This window comes from Pleurodeles waltl, chromosome 12, assembly GCF_031143425.1.
Source record: "Pleurodeles waltl isolate 20211129_DDA chromosome 12, aPleWal1.hap1.20221129, whole genome shotgun sequence".
Classification (NCBI taxonomy): Eukaryota; Metazoa; Chordata; class Amphibia; order Caudata; family Salamandridae; genus Pleurodeles; species Pleurodeles waltl.
In genome coordinates, this window is record NC_090451.1 from 1936367 (window position 1) to 1954044 (window position 17678).

The 17678-nt window shown below is 39.3% G+C and overlaps 6 non-coding genes across 6 annotated transcripts; all 6 read left to right on the plus strand.

The window, feature by feature from the left end:
- Positions 1 to 2734: 2734 nt before the first annotated feature.
- Positions 2735 to 2816, plus strand: TRNAS-GCU (transfer RNA serine (anticodon GCU)). Its single transcript has one exon. It is a non-coding gene; the product is annotated as a tRNA-Ser (tRNA).
- A 505-nt stretch (positions 2817 to 3321) lies between these two features.
- On the plus strand, positions 3322 to 3403 carry TRNAL-AAG (transfer RNA leucine (anticodon AAG)). Its single transcript has one exon. It is a non-coding gene; the product is annotated as a tRNA-Leu (tRNA).
- Positions 3404 to 8055: 4652 nt separating this feature from the next.
- On the plus strand, positions 8056 to 8137 carry TRNAS-GCU (transfer RNA serine (anticodon GCU)). Its single transcript has one exon. It is a non-coding gene; the product is annotated as a tRNA-Ser (tRNA).
- A 505-nt stretch (positions 8138 to 8642) lies between these two features.
- Positions 8643 to 8724, plus strand: TRNAL-AAG (transfer RNA leucine (anticodon AAG)). The gene has a single exon. It is a non-coding gene; the product is annotated as a tRNA-Leu (tRNA).
- Positions 8725 to 13377: 4653 nt separating this feature from the next.
- On the plus strand, positions 13378 to 13459 carry TRNAS-GCU (transfer RNA serine (anticodon GCU)). The gene has a single exon. It is a non-coding gene; the product is annotated as a tRNA-Ser (tRNA).
- A 505-nt stretch (positions 13460 to 13964) lies between these two features.
- TRNAL-AAG (transfer RNA leucine (anticodon AAG)) lies at positions 13965 to 14046 on the plus strand. The gene has a single exon. It is a non-coding gene; the product is annotated as a tRNA-Leu (tRNA).
- Positions 14047 to 17678: the final 3632 nt, after the last annotated feature.

Genomic DNA, 17678 nt, shown 5'->3' on the forward strand with positions numbered 1-17678 from the left:
TGACTTGACTAGGGATAGTACGGACTTGAAGGATTTGAAAGAACCAGGTGTTTGGAAAAAGGTTGGGAAAGGATTTGCTTCAGTGGGAAATTGGATTAGTAACATTTGGCATGGGATATTGTCTAAAATAATACAGGGGATATTGATTGTTATAGATTTCTTATTTGGATCATGGGTGGCATGTAAAATTAGTAAAAGAATAAAATTGAAGATGGTGAAAAATAATAGGAGGAGGGAAGAAAAACAAAGGGAAAAATTATTCAGGGCAAGATCAAAGGGGAAACCAAGAAGGGAAGAGATTGATATGAGGGAATTTTAGTATGTAAAATTAGTAGGGAAGATTTGTGTGATGACAAGAGTCATCAGAGGAGGGATTGCTGGAGTGTGTCTTTTAAAATTAATATTAACATGAAAAGCTTACAATATATTGTGTAATGAAGCTGCATAAAAAATGTGTTAACGTAGAAATAATGCACACGTTTGAAATGTGCCCACGGGGAGTGGCTACCAATGTATACGAAGACTAATGAAAGTTATTAATGCTGAATTAATTATGTACTAATGTTTTTAATTTGTATTAACATATCAAAATTGGAGTTATGTATTAGGAGTTTGTTCATTAAGCAGTAGGCCTTAGTTTAGCGAAGGTCTGTGCCTAGCTGCGTGGTCTCATATTAAACTGTCTTTTTCTAACGTGCAATGTGCTATTTTCCTGAAGGACATGAAACTGTACTTTCCCAGAAGCTAGAGATGTGTGTAGCTGTAGTAAATTCTTTCTCATGGGACCCTTCTTGCTCAAGGAGACATTCTTGCTGAATGCAACAGTGTAATTTGTAACAGGTGCAAGGCTGCCTGGAGTAGGAGAAAACAATGGAACTACTGACTGTAGCGTAAAATGTAACTTTTCTTACCTGACATTCCAACCGATGAAAACGTCAATAACAGGGGCCAATCAACGACATGAGAACTGTGGTTTGTGTAAAACTCTGGTGAAGATTATTGGACAGAGATGGCTATGCACCAATGATTATCCATTGAGGAATTAGGAGTAAATTAGACAGTTTTGATTTAACCACATGACCCGAGGAGAAATCAGACATTTATTGGACATTCCACTCCAAGCCATTCTTTGCCATTCTACTGAGCCATTTAGGCCATTTCGTTTGAGACTTTGCCGTTTGTTCGCCCTGTTACTCTAAACCACCCTTTACTTATTCCTTACCTGATACTTACTTCTCCTCTATATGAGGGAAGTTCTTGTTCCTTAGCTATGCCATACTGATACTTTGCCCTGTCCTTTCTTTGCTGATGATGCAAACGACTGATGTCCCGAGGACGAAGACTGACGCTGTTTGCTGATCCGTTGGATGGGTAACTATCTGATGAAAATTGTAATTGTCTGTTTGCCTTTTCTTTCTAGGTACCAACTGCTCTTTGATTGAGGCCATAGTTAGATGTTTTCCAAATTTGTGTTTGCTAAATTGTTTTGCATGAAGCCCAACATGCTGATGCTAATACGAGGTTATTTAAGGTGTTCACTAAAATCTGACGCAAATAGACAAATGACTGAGTTCTTGCTTTGTTGAACCATGCACTACTGAGACTTTGCTAAGTTGCTTCTTAATAATTATGTGTTAATACTGAGTGAATATTTTCTATGCATTGATTAATTGCGTTTCTAATTGCAGATCTGAAGAGTTACTAATGAGATGAATTGCTGATGAGATTAACAGAAATGACTTTAGATTGTAACCAGTAGGGAAATAAATATCCTAACACTTAACTAAATTGGTGTGGTTATTCATGACTGAAAGATCATGGGGTGTTCACTTTATTGACTCTCATTAAAGGTTATTGATTAGTATGCTGATTAGTTATTGCGATTGTTGTTGAGATATTGATCTATTGATTTGTGATGCCAAAAGACATCTCGTACTGGGAAGTCCCCGAACCTGGTCTAAAAGGTTCATCGACCTAGGCGTGTCTCCTTGTAAGTTTACATATCAAGGCTCTGACGCGCCTTCACTAATAAAAAGTAATCTGATCGCTTGCTGCGGAGTCATCGTCAACAAAAACTACCAAAATATTACGTCAATGTATTGTAATTACGACTGCCTCAGTTTTATGCATTACGTGAGTAGTCGGACAGCAATTTATTTAGCACAAAAATATTTCTTGTTGATGCACGTACGTTTTTAAACTGAAGTGTCATAGCTGTAGCGTCAATACTCCCAGTTTAGGTGGTTTTATAAACGAAGTTTTACTTTCTCCTACTTAAAACATTTTGCAGAACAATGCACATTAAATGGGAAGGCAGTTTTCCTTAATTGTGTACTATTTGCTGCCTACTGTTGACATGTAAGCACACCACCAATAACTGACACCTAGAGACTCGAAAGCGCCATACCAGTACAATATTTGTATGATATTGCACTTTAAATCCACGTACAACTGAATTAAAGCAATCTTAGCTCATTTGAGGGTAGTGTGATAGTACATCACATATGGATAGAACACGTTTGGAAAGTGTAATTTTCATGATTACATTACATTTAACATATAAATTCAAGCTGAATTAGGGATGGACAACAAGGTCGTATAGAGCAAAGCTGAAGACAACAAGTTACCATAACAATCTGTAAATATATGCTCTTTATTATGTTTAGACAACTATCACCTAATAGAACACATTTTGGCTACCATATTTTGTACTCCTGAAAGATGGTGCTTTGAAGACGAGGTGGCCGAGTGGTTAAGGCGATGGACTGCTAATCCATTGTGCTCTGCACGCGTGGGTTCGCTTCCCATCCTCTTCGGTTTATTGTTCCGTCTTTAGTTTTTAGTATGTGGTAGGGCTGGGTTAACCCTATTTTTTGTGAAAGTTAAATGACATATCCCATGGTATTTCCGGCACTACAACGGCTCAGTTTGGAAACACCACTCAGTTGAGAACTGTGCTTAGGCATTACTGTAAACAGCGCCAGCCGGGTTCTGCTCATGAATCACAAAATCTTTCCTGAGGCGGACGGTTGGTAAGTTGAGGGACGTAGATAGTTTGATTCCTTATCCTTAAAGAAAGAGAAGCAGCGCGTGCGGGACGCCAATGTAAGGGTTGTCTTCCTACGGACTCTCAGGACTGGCGCTCCCTGACACCTCCCATGGCCCGGGGCCAATCCTGACCTACTGAATGTATCACGTGCCTGCTGCTGTTGGCGTTGACTTTCCTAGGATCACTTCACAGGCTATACAGCCTTATTCTCCAACTCCCCTATACAACAGAACATCTCACTTCAGAAAGCTTACAGAAACAGGTTTGCACAGGGTAGTGTGGCCGAGCGGTCTAAGGTGCTGGATTAAGACTCCAGTCTCTTTGGAGGCGTGAGTTCGAATCTCACTGCTGCCAGTATTTCTCAACTCTCAAACGTATTTTGTCTACATCAGTGTCTCACTCTCTGCCTTCTGCACCTACGATCCACATAGCGAGAGGTGAGACTATGTAAAGTGGTGACGTATATATATAAGGGTAGCCAGACAGTGGGACCGAGCCTTCTTATTTTAAAAAACCACAACCTAAGGTGACAATAATTGTATCGGTAAACAAACCAGCTGTCTTGAAGTCTAACTATAGAGGCGACGAGAGGGGTCACTGTGATGCTGAAAGTTCAGTGAGTGTAAACAGTAGAACGCAGTGTGATACGTTTCCTTGCAGTGATGACAGCTCGCGTTTCTAAAGCAGAGAGCAAACATACAATGGGGAAGAAGAATAAATAAGGAAAGACATATATTATATGCAGACAGTTATTATACTTTGCTTTTCACCTGTAACTCGCTCAACTGTCGGTGAATGCTGCGTTACCCTGCATAGCCAGGTCACCACAGCGGGTGTCCACAGTGTTTGGCCAAGTTACTATAGTTGTGAGCTTGTAGATGTGAGGTAGCGTGGCTGAGCAGGCTAAACTGGCTAGATTTAGGCTCCAGTCTCTCTGGAGCCGTGGGCTTGAATCCCAACACTTTAAGTTTACTTGAACCAAATACTTTTGCAAAAAAGGTTCATGTAATAAATATTCATTAGGGTCGTGGTTGTGAGTATGACACTAATGGATAAAAGTGGGACTAACAATGCTACAATTCCTGAGACTACCACTGCACTAACAGCCTGGGAGAGGTTTGAGCTGGATACAAGATACTTGCATGAGGGAACTAACTCGAAAGGGGAACTATCCACTGATGTTTTCTATCGCTTGCTGAGTGAGTATGTTGACACAATGGATGCAAAAGATTGTTTTGTGTGTACACAGATTCCTGTTTCGGTACAAGAGGGGGTTACCTATTACAGACTGTTATTAACATATGGGATACGTTGTAGTCTGTTACTAACAAGATTTTATAACAAGGAAGAGATTCAATATTTTTACTCAAATCATGATCTTGTGTTTTCTAATGTGCCTATCATAGAGGATGTGAGTGGGGTAGCTAAGTACTATAGCATAAAGTTAGTTAAAGGATTCTTTCAGGCGACATTAACAATTAGTACATCTTATGCACACCACAATAATTTGACATGTTTGCTTACACCTGTAGAGAAAAGCTTTTTAGATCACACGGAAGAGAGAAGAAGGGCATTGAAGGGTAAACTAGAGAAAGGATTACAGCAACGGGCCTTTGCTAGTAGTGACGGTTATAGTGCAATTAGAGAACAAGGGAAATTAGCTTTAGACGCACTACATGTAGGAAAGCTTTGCATATCCAAGACCAAATCATACTATGACAATGTGTTTGTGGGAATGAGTGAATGTAAGCGTGTGTTTTTGTTTCAGAGTAAATGGACGTTCATGTTAAATGGACAGGATCCAGCAATCTCCGGGATTTATTATATATGTGGACTTAATGCTTATTACCGTCTTCCAAAGGGATAGTATGGGACATGTTATTTGGGGATAGTTTTCCCAAAAATATATCAACTTGACGATTTGAAAAGGTTACCAAAATTGTCTGAATTACATCGTACTAGACATAAGAAAGAGACTGCTGCTGGTGTAGTAGGAGACATATTTGGGACGATAATTTCTTCAGTGGGAGTTATTATGAACTGCATAAAGATTAAAAAGTTGTCTACTTTTGAGGATAACATGCTGACAAACTTTTCAGGGGCTATACTCCTGATGGATACTGAACTTGCTGCGGAGGGGGCTATGACTCTTCAAAACAGGCTTGCTTTAGACATTCTTTTAGTGAAAAATGGCAGAGTTTGTAGATTGCTCAATGGGTGTAATTGTTGCGCTTACATACCAGATAACAGTAATGAGATTAGAAGTATGCTTACTGACTTGACTAGGGATAGTACGGACTTGAAGGATTTGAAAGAACCAGGTGTTTGGAAAAAGGTTGGGAAAGGATTTGCTTCAGTGGGAAATTGGATTAGTAACATTTGGCATGGGATATTGTCTAAAATAATACAGGGGATATTGATTGTTATAGATTGCTTATTTGGATCATGGGTGGCATGTAAAATTAGTAAAAGAATAAAATTGAAGATGGTGAAAAATAATAGGAGGAGGGAAGAAAAACAAAGGGAAAAATTATTCAGGGCAAGATCAAAGGGGAAACAAAGAAGGGAAGAGATTGATATGAGGGAATTTTAGTATGTAAAATTTGTAAGGAAGATTTGTGTGATGACAAGAGTCATCAGAGGAGGGATTGCTGGAGTGTGTCTTTTAAAATTAATATTAACATGAAAAGCTTACAATATATTGTGTAATGAAGCTGCATAAAAAATGTGTTAACGTAGAAATAATGCACACGTTTGAAATGTGCCCACGGGGAGTGGCTACCAATGTATACGAAGACTAATGAAAGTTATTAATGCTGAATGAATTATGTACTAATGTTATAATTTGTATTAACATATCAAAATTGGAGTTATGTATTAGGAGTTTGTTCATTAAGCAGTAGGCCTTAGTTTAGCGAAGGTCTGTTCCTAGCTGCCAGGTCTCATATTAAACTGTCTTTTTCTAACGTGCAATGTGCTATTTTCCTGAAGGACATGAAACTGTACTTTCCCAGAAGCTAGAGATGTGTGTAGCTGTAGTAAATTCTTTCTCATGGGACCCTACTTGCTCAAGGAGACATTCTTGCTGAATGCAACAGTGTAATTTGTAACAGGTGCAAGGCTGCCTGGAGTAGGAGAAAACAATGGAACTACTGACTGTAGCGTAAAATGTAACTTTTCTTACCTGACATTCCAACCGATGAAAACGTCAATACAGGGGCCAATCAACGACATGAGAACTGTGGTTTGTGTAAAACTCTGGTGAAGATTATTGGACAGAGATGGCGATGCACCAATGATTATCCATTGAGGAATTAGGAGTAAATTAGACAGTTTTGATTTAACCACATGACCCGAGGAGAAATCAGGCATTTATTGGACATTCCACTCCAAGCCATTCTTTGCCATTCTACTGAGCCATTTAGGCCATTTCGTTTGAGACTTTGCCGTTTGTTCGCCCTGTTACTCTAAACCACCCTTTACTTATTCCTTACCTGATACTTACTTCTCCTCTATATGAGGGAAGTTCTTGTTCCTTAGCTATGCCATACTGATACTTTGCCCTGTCCTTTCTTTGCTGATGATGCAAACGACTGATGTCCCGAGGACGAAGACTGACGTTGTTTGCTGATCCGTTGGATGGGTAACTATCTGATGAAAATTGTAATTGTCTGTTTGCCTTTTCTTTCTAGGTACCAACTGCTCTTTGATAGAGGCCATAGTTAGATGTTTTCCAAATTTGTGTTTGCTAAATTGTTTTGCATGAAGCCCAACATGCTGATGCTAATATGAGGTTATTTAAGGTGTTCACTAAAATCTGACGCAAATAGACAAATGACTGAGTTCTTGCTTTGTTGAACCATGCACTACTGAGACTTTGCTAAGTTGCTTCTTAATAATTATGTGTTAATACTGAGTGAATATTCTCTATGCATTGATTAATTGCGTTTCTAATTGCAAATCTGAAGAGTTACTAATGAGATGAATTGCTGATGAGATTAACAGAAATGACTTTAGATTGTAACCAGTAGGGAAATAAATATCCTAACACTTAACTAAATTGGTGTGGTTATTCATGACTGAAAGATCATGGTGTGTTCACTTTATTGACTCTCATTAAAGGTTATTGGTTAGCATGCTGATTAGTTATTGCGATTGTTGTTGAGATATTGATCTATTGATTTGTGATGCCAAAAGGCATCTCGTACTGGGAAGTCCCCGAACCTGGTCTAAAAGGTTCATCGACCTAGGCGTGTCTCCTTGTAAGTTTACTTATCAAGACTCTGACGCGCCTTCACTAATAAAAAGTAATCTGATTGCTTGCTGCGGAGTCATCGTCAACAAAAACAACCAAAATATTACTTCAATGTATTGTAAATACGACTGCCTCAGTTTTATGCATTACGTGAGTAGTCGGACAGCAATTTATTTAGCGCAAAAATATTTCTTGTTGATGCACGTACGTTTTTAAACTGAAGTGTCATAGCTGTAGCGGCAATACTCCCAGTTTAGGTGGTTTTATAAACTAAGTTTTACTTTCTCCTACTTAAAACTTTTTGCAGAACAATGCACATTAAATGGGAAGGCAGTTTTCCTTAATTGTGTACTATTTGCTGCCTAATGTTGACATGTAAGCACACCACCAATAACTGACACCTAGAGACTCGAAAGCGCCATACCAGTACAATATTTGTATGATATTGCACTTTAAATCCACGTACAACTGAATTAAAGCAATCTTAGCTCATTTGAGGGTAGTGTGATAGTACATCACATATGGATAGAACACGTTTGGAAAGTGTAATTTTCATGATTTCATTTCATTTAACATATAAATTCAAGCTGAAGTAGGGATGGACAACAAGGTCGTATAGAGCTAAGCTGAAGACAACAAGTTACCATAACAATCTGTAAATATATGCTCTTTATTATGTTTAGACAACTATCACCTAATAGAACACATTTTGGCTACCATATTTTGTACTCCTTAAAGATGGTGTTTTGAAGACGAGGTGGCCGAGTGGTTAAGGCGATGGACTGCTAATCCATTGTGCTCTGCACACATGGGTTCGAATCCCATCCTCGTCTGTTTATTGTTCCGTCTTTAGTTTTTAGTATGTGGTAGGGCTGGGTTAACCCTATTTTATGTGAAAGTTAAATGACATATCCCATGGTATTTCCGGCAGTACAACGGCTCAGTTTGGAAACACCGCTCAGTTGAGTACTGTGCTTAGGCATTACTGTAAACAGCGCCAGCCGGGTTCTGCTCATGAATCACAAAATCTTTCCTGAGGCGGAGGGTTGGTAAGTTGAGGGACGTAGATAGTTTGATTCCTTATCCTTAAAGAAAGAGAAGCAGCACGTGCGGGACGCCAATGTAAGGGTTGTCTTCCTACGGACTCTCAGGACTGGCGCTCCCTGACACCTCCCATGGCCCGGGGCCAATCCTGACCTACTGAATGTATCACGTGCCTGCTGCTGTTGGCGTTGACTTTCCTAGGATCACTTCACAGGCTAAACACCCTTATTCTCCAACTCCCCTATACAACAGAACATCTCACTTCAGAAAGCTTACAAATACAGGTTTGCACAGGGTAGTGTGGCCGAGCGGTCTAAGGTGCTGGATTAAGGCTCCAGTCTCTTTGGAGGCGTGGGTTCGAATCCCACCTCTGCCAGTATTTTTCAACTCACAAACGTATTTTGTCTGCATCAGTGTCTCACTCTCTGCCTTCTGCACCTACGATCCACATAGCGAGAGGTGAGACTATGTAAAGTGGTGACGTATATATATAAGGGTAGCCAGACAGTAAGACCAAGCCTTCTTATTTTAAAAAACCACAACCTAAGGTGACAAGAATTGTATCGGTAAATAAACCAGCTGTCTTGAAGTCTAACTATAGAGGCGACGAGAGGGGTCACTGTGATGCTGAAAGTTCAGTGAGTGTAAACAGTAGAACGCTGTGTGATACGTTTCCTTGCAGTGATGACAGCTCGCATTTCTAAAGCAGAGAGCAAACATACAATGGGGAAGAAGAATAAATAAGGAAAGACATCTATTATATGCAGACAGTTATTATACTTTGCTTTTCACCTGTAACTCGCTCAACTGTCGGTGAATGCTGCGTTACCCTGCATAGCCAGGTCACCACAGCGGGTGTCCACAGTGTTTGGCCAAGTTACTATAGTTGTGAGCTTGTAGATGTGAGGTAGCGTGGCTGAGCAGGCTAAATTGGCTAGATTTAGGCTCCAGTCTCTCTGGAGCCGTGGGCTTGAATCCCAACACGTTAAGTTTACTTGAACCAAATACTTTTGCAAAAAAGGTTCATGTAATAAATATTCATTAGGGTCGTGGTTGTGAGTATGACACTAATGGATAAAAGTGGGACTAACAATGCTACAATTCCTGACACTACCACTGCACTAACAGCCTGGGAGAGGTTTGAGCTGGATACAAGATACTTGCATGAGGGAACTAACTCGAAAGGGGAACTATCCACTGATGTTTTCTATTGCTTGCTGAGTGAGTATGTTGACACAATGGATGCAAAAGATTGTTTTGTGTGTACACAGATTCCTGTTTCGGTACAAGAGGGGGTTACCTATTACAGACTGTCATTAACATATGGGATACGTTGTAGTCTGTTACTAACAAGATTCTATAACCAGGAAGAGATTCAATATTTTTACTCAAATCATGATCTTGTGTTTTCTAATGTGTCTATCATAGAGGATGTGAGTGGGGTAGCTAAGTACTATAGCATAAAGTTAGTTAAAGGATTCTTTCAGGCGACATTAACAATTAGTACATCTTATGCACACCACAATAATTTGACATGTTTGCTTACACCTGTAGAGAAAAGCTTTTTAGATCACACGGAAGAGAGAAGAAGGGCATTGAAGGGTAAACTAGAGAAAGGATTACAGCAACGGGCCTTTGCTAGTAGTGACGGTTATAGTGCAATTAGAGAACAAGGGAAGTTAGCTTTAGACGCACTACATGTAGGAAAGCTTTGCATATCCAAGACCAAATCATACTATGACAATGTGTTTGTGGGAATGAGTGAATGTAAGCGTGTGTTTTTGTTTCAGAGTAAATGGACGTTCATGTTAAATGGACAGGATCCAGCAATCTCCGGGATTTATTATATATGTGGACTTAATGCTTATTACCGTCTTCCAAAGGGATAGTATGGGACATGTTATTTGGGGATAGTTTTCCCAAAAATATATCAACTTGACGATTTGAAAAGGTTACCAAAATTGTCTGAATTACATCGTACTAGACATAAGAAAGAGACTGCTGCTGGTGTAGTAGGAGACATATTTGGGACGATAATTTCTTCAGTGGGAGTTATTATGAACTGCATAAAGATTAAAAAGTTGTCTACTTTTGAGGATAACATGCTGACAAACTTTTCAGGGGCTATACTCCTGATGGATACTGAACTTGCTGCGGAGGGGGCTATGACTCTTCAAAACAGGCTTGCTTTAGACATTCTTTTAGTGAAAAATGGCAGAGTTTGTAGATTGCTCAATGGGTGTAATTGGTGCGCTTACATACCAGATAACAGTAATGAGATTAGAAGTATGCTTACTGACTTCACTAGGGATAGTACGGACTTGAAGGATTTGAAAGAACCAGGTGTTTGGAAAAAGGTTGGGAAAGGATTTGCTTCAGTGGGAAATTGGATTAGTAACATTTGGCATGGGATATTGTCTAAAATAATACAGGGGATATTGATTGTTATAGATTGCTTATTTGGATCATGGGTGGCATGTAAAATTAGTAAAAGAATAAAATTGAAGATGGTGAAAAATAATAGGAGGAGGGAAGAAAAACAAAGGGAAAAATTATTCAGGGCAAGATCAAAGGGGAAACCAAGAAGGGAAGAGATTGATATGAGGGAATTTTAGTATGTAAAATTTGTAGGGAAGATTTGTGTGATGACAAGAGTCATCAGAGGAGGGATTGCTGGAGTGTGTCTTTTAAAATTAATATTAACATGAAAAGCTTACAATATATTGTGTAATGAAGCTGCATAAAAAATGTGTTAACGTAGAAATAATGCACACGTTTGAAATGTGCCCACGGGGAGTGGCTACCAATGTATACGAAGACTAATGAAAGTTATTAATGCTGAATGAATTATGTACTAATGTTATAATTTGTATTAACATATCAAAATTGGAGTTATGTATTAGGAGTTTGTTCATTAAGCAGTAGGCCTTAGTTTAGCGAAGGTCTGTTCCTAGCTGCCAGGTCTCATATTAAACTGTCTTTTTCTAACGTGCAATGTGCTATTTTCCTGAAGGACATGAAACTGTACTTTCCCAGAAGCTAGAGATGTGTGTAGCTGTAGTAAATTCTTTCTCATGGGACCCTACTTGCTCAAGGAGACATTCTTGCTGAATGCAACAGTGTAATTTGTAACAGGTGCAAGGCTGCCTGGAGTAGGAGAAAACAATGGAACTACTGACTGTAGCGTAAAATGTAACTTTTCTTACCTGACATTCCAACCGATGAAAACGTCAATAACAAAGGCCAATCAACGACATGAGAACTGTGGTTTGTGTAAAACTCTGGTGAAGATTATTGGACAGAGATGGCGATGCACCAATGATTATCCATTGAGGAATTAGGAGTAAATTAGACAGTTTTGATTTAACCACATGACCCGAGGAGAAATCAGGCATTTATTGGACATTCCACGACAAGCCATTCTTTGCCATTCTACTGAGCCATTTAGGCCATTTCGTTTGAGACTTTGCCGTTTGTTCGCCCTGTTACTCTAAACCACCCTTTACTTATTCCTTACCTGATACTTACTTCTCCTCTATATGAGGGAAGTTCTTGTTCCTTAGCTATGCCATACTGATACTTTGCCCTGTCCTTTCTTTGCTGATGATGCAAACGACTGATGTCCCGAGGACGAAGACTGACGTTGTTTGCTGATCCGTTGGATGGGTAACTATCTGATGAAAATTGTAATTGTCTGTTTGCCTTTTCTTTCTAGGTACCAACTGCTCTTTGATAGAGGCCATAGTTAGATGTTTTCCAAATTTGTGTTTGCTAAATTGTTTTGCATGAAGCCCAACATGCTGATGCTAATATGAGGTTATTTAAGGTGTTCACTAAAATCTGACGCAAATAGACAAATGACTGAGTTCTTGCTTTGTTGAACCATGCACTACTGAGACTTTGCTAAGTTGCTTCTTAATAATTATGTGTTAATACTGAGTGAATATTCTCTATGCATTGATTAATTGCGTTTCTAATTGCAAATCTGAAGAGTTACTAATGAGATGAATTGCTGATGAGATTAACAGAAATGACTTTAGATTGTAACCAGTAGGGAAATAAATATCCTAACACTTAACTAAATTGGTGTGGTTATTCATTACTGAGAGATCATGGTGTGTTCACTTTATTGACTCTCATTAAAGGTTATTGATTAGCATGCTGATTAGTTATTGCGATTGTTGTTGAGATATTGATCTATTGATTTGTGATGCCAAAAGGCATCTCGTACTGGGAAGTCCCCGAACCTGGTCTAAAAGGTTCATCGACCTAGGCGTGTCTCCTTGTAAGTCTACTTATCAAGACTCTGACGCGCCTTCACTAATAAAAAGTAATCTGATTGCTTGCTGCGGAGTCATCGTCAACAAAAACTACCAAAATATTACTTCAATGTATTGTAAATACGACTGCCTCAGTTTTATGCATTACGTGAGTAGTCGGACAGCAATTTATTTAGCGCAAAAATATTTCTTGTTGATGCACGTACGTTTTTAAACTGAAGTGTCATAGCTGTAGCGGCAATACTCCCAGTTTAGGTGGTTTTATAAACTAAGTTTTACTTTCTCCTACTTAAAACTTTTTGCAGAACAATGCACATTAAATGGGAAGGCAGTTTTCCTTAATTGTGTACTATTTGCTGCCTAATGTTGACATGTAAGCACACCACCAATAACTGACACCTAGAGACTCGAAAGCGCCATACCAGTACAATATTTGTATGATATTGCACTTTAAATCCACGTACAACTGAATTAAAGCAATCTTAGCTCATTTGAGGGTAGTGTGATAGTACATCACATATGGATAGAACACGTTTGGAAAGTGTAATTTTCATGATTTCATTACATTTAACATATAAATTCAAGCTGAAGTAGGGATGGACAACAAGGTCGTATAGAGCTAAGCTGAAGACAACAAGTTACCATAACAATCTGTAAATATATGCTCTTTATTATGTTTAGACAACTATCACCTAATAGAACACATTTTGGCTACCATATTTTGTACTCCTTAAAGATGGTGTTTTGAAGACGAGGTGGCCGAGTGGTTAAGGCGATGGACTGCTAATCCATTGTGCTCTGCACACATGGGTTCGAATCCCATCCTCGTCGGTTTATTGTTCCGTCTTTAGTTTTTAGTATGTGGTAGGGCTGGGTTAACCCTATTTTATGTGAAAGTTAAATGACATATCCCATGGTATTTCCGGCAGTACAACGGCTCAGTTTGGAAACACCGCTCAGTTGAGTACTGTGCTTAGGCATTACTGTAAACAGCGCCAGCCGGGTTCTGCTCATGAATCACAAAATCTTTCCTGAGGCGGAGGGTTGGTAAGTTGAGGGACGTAGATAGTTTGATTCCTTATCCTTAAAGAAAGAGAAGCAGCACGTGCGGGACGCCAATGTAAGGGTTGTCTTCCTACGGACTCTCAGGACTGGCGCTCCCTGACACCTCCCATGGCCCGGGGCCAATCCTGACCTACTGAATGTATCACGTGCCTGCTGCTGTTGGCGTTGACTTTCCTAGGATCACTTCACAGGCTAAACACCCTTATTCTCCAACTCCCCTATACAACAGAACATCTCACTTCAGAAAGCTTACAAAAACAGGTTTGCACAGGGTAGTGTGGCCAAGCGGTCTAAGGTGCTGGATTAAGGCTCCAGTCTCTTTGGAGGTGTGGGTTCGAATCCCACCGCTGCCAGTATTTTTCAACTCACAAACGTATTTTGTCTGCATCAGTGTCTCACTCTCTGCCTTCTGCACCTACGATCCACATAGCGAGAGGTGAGACTATGTAAAGTGGTGACGTATATATATAAGGGTAGCCAGACAGTAAGACCAAGCCTTCTTATTTTAAAAAACCACAACCTAAGGTGACAAGAATTGTATCGGTAAATAAACCAGCTGTCTTGAAGTCTAACTATAGAGGCGACGAGAGGGGTCACTGTGATGCTGAAAGTTCAGTGAGTGTAAACAGTAGAACGCTGTGTGATACGTTTCCTTGCAGTGATGACAGCTCGCATTTCTAAAGCAGAGAGCAAACATACAATGGGGAAGAAGAATAAATAAGGAAAGACATATATTATATGCAGACAGTTATTATACTTTGCTTTTCACCTGTAACTCGCTCAACTGTCGGTGAATGCTGCGTTACCCTGCATAGCCAGGTCACCACAGCGGGTGTCCACAGTGTTTGGCCAAGTTACTATAGTTGTGAGCTTGTAGATTTGAGGTAGCGAGGCAGAGCAGGCTAAATTGGCTAGATTTAGGCTCCAGTCTCTCTGGAGCCGTGGGCTTGAATCCCAACACGTTAAGTTTACTTGAACCAAATACTTTTGCAAAAAAGGTTCATGTAATAAATATTCATTAGGGTCGTGGTTGTGAGTATGACACTAATGGATAAAAGTGGGACTAACAATGCTACAATTCCTGACACTACCACTGCACTAACAGCCTGGGAGAGGTTTGAGCTGGATACAAGATACTTGCATGAGGGAACTAACTCGAAAGGGGAACTATCCACTGATGTTTTCTATCGCTTGCTGAGTGAGTATGTTGACACAATGGATGCAAAAGATTGTTTTGTGTGTACACAGATTCCTGTTTCGGTACAAGAGGGGGTTACCTATTACAGACTGTCATTAACATATGGGATATGTTGTAGTCTGTTACTAACAAGATTCTATAACCAGGAAGAGATTCAATATTTTAACTCAAATCATGATCTTGTGTTTTCTAAAGTGTCTATCATAGAGGATGTGAGTGGGGTAGCTAAGTACTATAGCATAAAGTTAGTTAAAGGATTCTTTCAGGCGACATTAACAATTAGTACATCTTATGCACACCACAATAATTTGACATGTTTGCTTACACCTGTAGAGAAAAGCTTTTTAGATCACACGGAAGAGAGAAGAAGGGCATTGAAGGGTAAACTAGAGAAAGGATTACAGCAACGGGCCTTTGCTAGTAGTGACGGTTATAGTGCAATTAGAGAACAAGGGAAGTTAGCTTTAGACGCACTACATGTAGGAAAGCTTTGCATATCCAAGACCAAATCATACTATGACAATGTGTTTGTGGGAATGAGTGAATGTAAGCGTGTGTTTTTGTTTCAGAGTAAATGGACGTTCATGTTAAATGGACAGGATCCAGCAATCCCCGGGATTTATTATATATGTGGACTTAATGCTTATTACCGTCTTCCAAAGGGATAGTATGGGACATGTTATTTGGGGATAGTTTTCCCAAAGATATATCAACTTGACGATTTGAAAAGGTTACCAAAATTGTCTGAATTACATCGTACTAGACAAAAGAAAGAGACTGCTGCTGGTGTAGTAGGAGACATATTTGGGACGATAATTTCTTCAGTGGGAGTTATTATGAACTCCATAAAGAATAAAAAGTTGTCTACTTTTGAGGACAACATGCTGACAAACTTTTCAGGGGCTATACTCCTGATGGATACTGAACTTGCTGCGGAGGGGGCTATGACTCTTCAAAACAGGCTTGCTTTAGACATTCTTTTAGTGAAAAATGGCAGAGTTTGTAGATTGCTCAATGGGTGTAATTGTTGCGCTTACATACCAGATAATAGTAATGAGATTAGAAGTATGCTTACTAACTTGACTGGCGATAGTACGGACTTGAAGGATTTGAAAGAACCAGGTGTTTGGAAAAAGGTTGGGAAAGGATTTGCTTCAGTGGGAAATTGGATTAGTAACATTTGGCATGGGACATTGTCTAAAATAATACAGGGGATATTGATTGTTATAGATTGCTTATTTGGATCATGGGTGGCATGTAAAATTAGTAAAAGAATAAAATTGAAGATGGCAAAAAATAATAGGAGGAGGGAAGAAAAACAAAGGGAAAAATTATTCAGGGCAAGATCAAAGGGGAAACCAAGAAGGGAAGAGATTGATATGAGGGAATTTTAGTATGTAAAATTAGTAGGGAAGATTTGTGTGATGACAAGAGTCATCAGAGGAGGGATTGCTGGAGTGTGTCTTTTAAAATTAATATTAACATGAAAAGCTTACAATATATTGTGTAATGAAGCTGCATAAAAAATGTGTTAACGTAGAAATAATGCACACGTTTGAAATGTGCCCACGGGGAGTGGCTACCAATGTATACGAAGATTAATGAAAGTTATTAATGCTGAATGAATTATGTACTAATGTTTTTAATTTGTATTAACATATCAAAATTGGAGTTATGTATTAGGAGTTTGTTTATTAAGCAGTAGGCCTTAGTTTAGCGAAGGTCTGTGCCTAGCTGCCTGGTCTCATATTAAACTGTCTTTTTCTAACGTGCAATGTGCTATTTTCCTGAAGGACATGAAACTGTACTTTCCCAGAAGCTAGAGATGTGTGTAGCTGTAGTAAATTCTTTCTCATGGGACCCTACTTGCTCAAGGAGACATTCTTGCTGAATGCAACAGTGTAATTTGTAACAGGTGCAAGGCTGCCTGGAGTAGGAGAAAACAATGGAACTACTGACTGTAGCGTAAAATGTAACTTTTCTTACCTGACATTCCAACCGATGAAAACGTCAATAACATGGGCCAATCAACGACATGAGAACTGTGGTTTGTGTAAAACTCTGGTGAAGATTATTGGACAGAGATGGCGATGCACCAATGATTATCCATTGAGGAATTAGGAGTAAATTAGACAGTTTTGATTTAACCACATGACCCGAGGAGAAATCAGGCATTTATTGGACATTCCACTCCAAGCCATTCTTTGCCATTCTACTGAGCCATTTAGGCCATTTCGTTTGAGACTTTGCCGTTTGTTCGCCCTGTTACTCTAAACCACCCTTTACTTATTCCTTACCTGATACTTACTTCTCCTCTATATGAGGGAAGTTCTTGTTCCTTAGCTATGCCATACTGATACTTTGCCCTGTCCTTTCTTTGCTGATGATGCAAACGACTGATGTCCCGAGGACGAAGACTGACGCTGTTTGCTGATCCGTTGGATGGGTAACTATCTGATGAAAATTGTAATTGTCTGTTTGCCTTTTCTTTCTAGGTACCAACTGCTCTTTGATAGAGGCCATGGTTAGATGTTTTCCAAATTTGAGTTTGCTAAATTGTTTTGCATGAAGCCCAACATGCTGATGCTAATATGAGGTTATTTAAGGTGTTCACTAAAATCTGACGCAAATAGACAAATGACTAAGTTCTTGCTTTGTTGAACCATGCACTAGTGAGACTTTGCTAAGTTGCTTCTTAATAATTATGTGTTAATACTGAGTGAATATTCTCTATGCATTGATTAATTGCGTTTCTAATTGCAAATCTGAAGAGTTACTAATGAGATG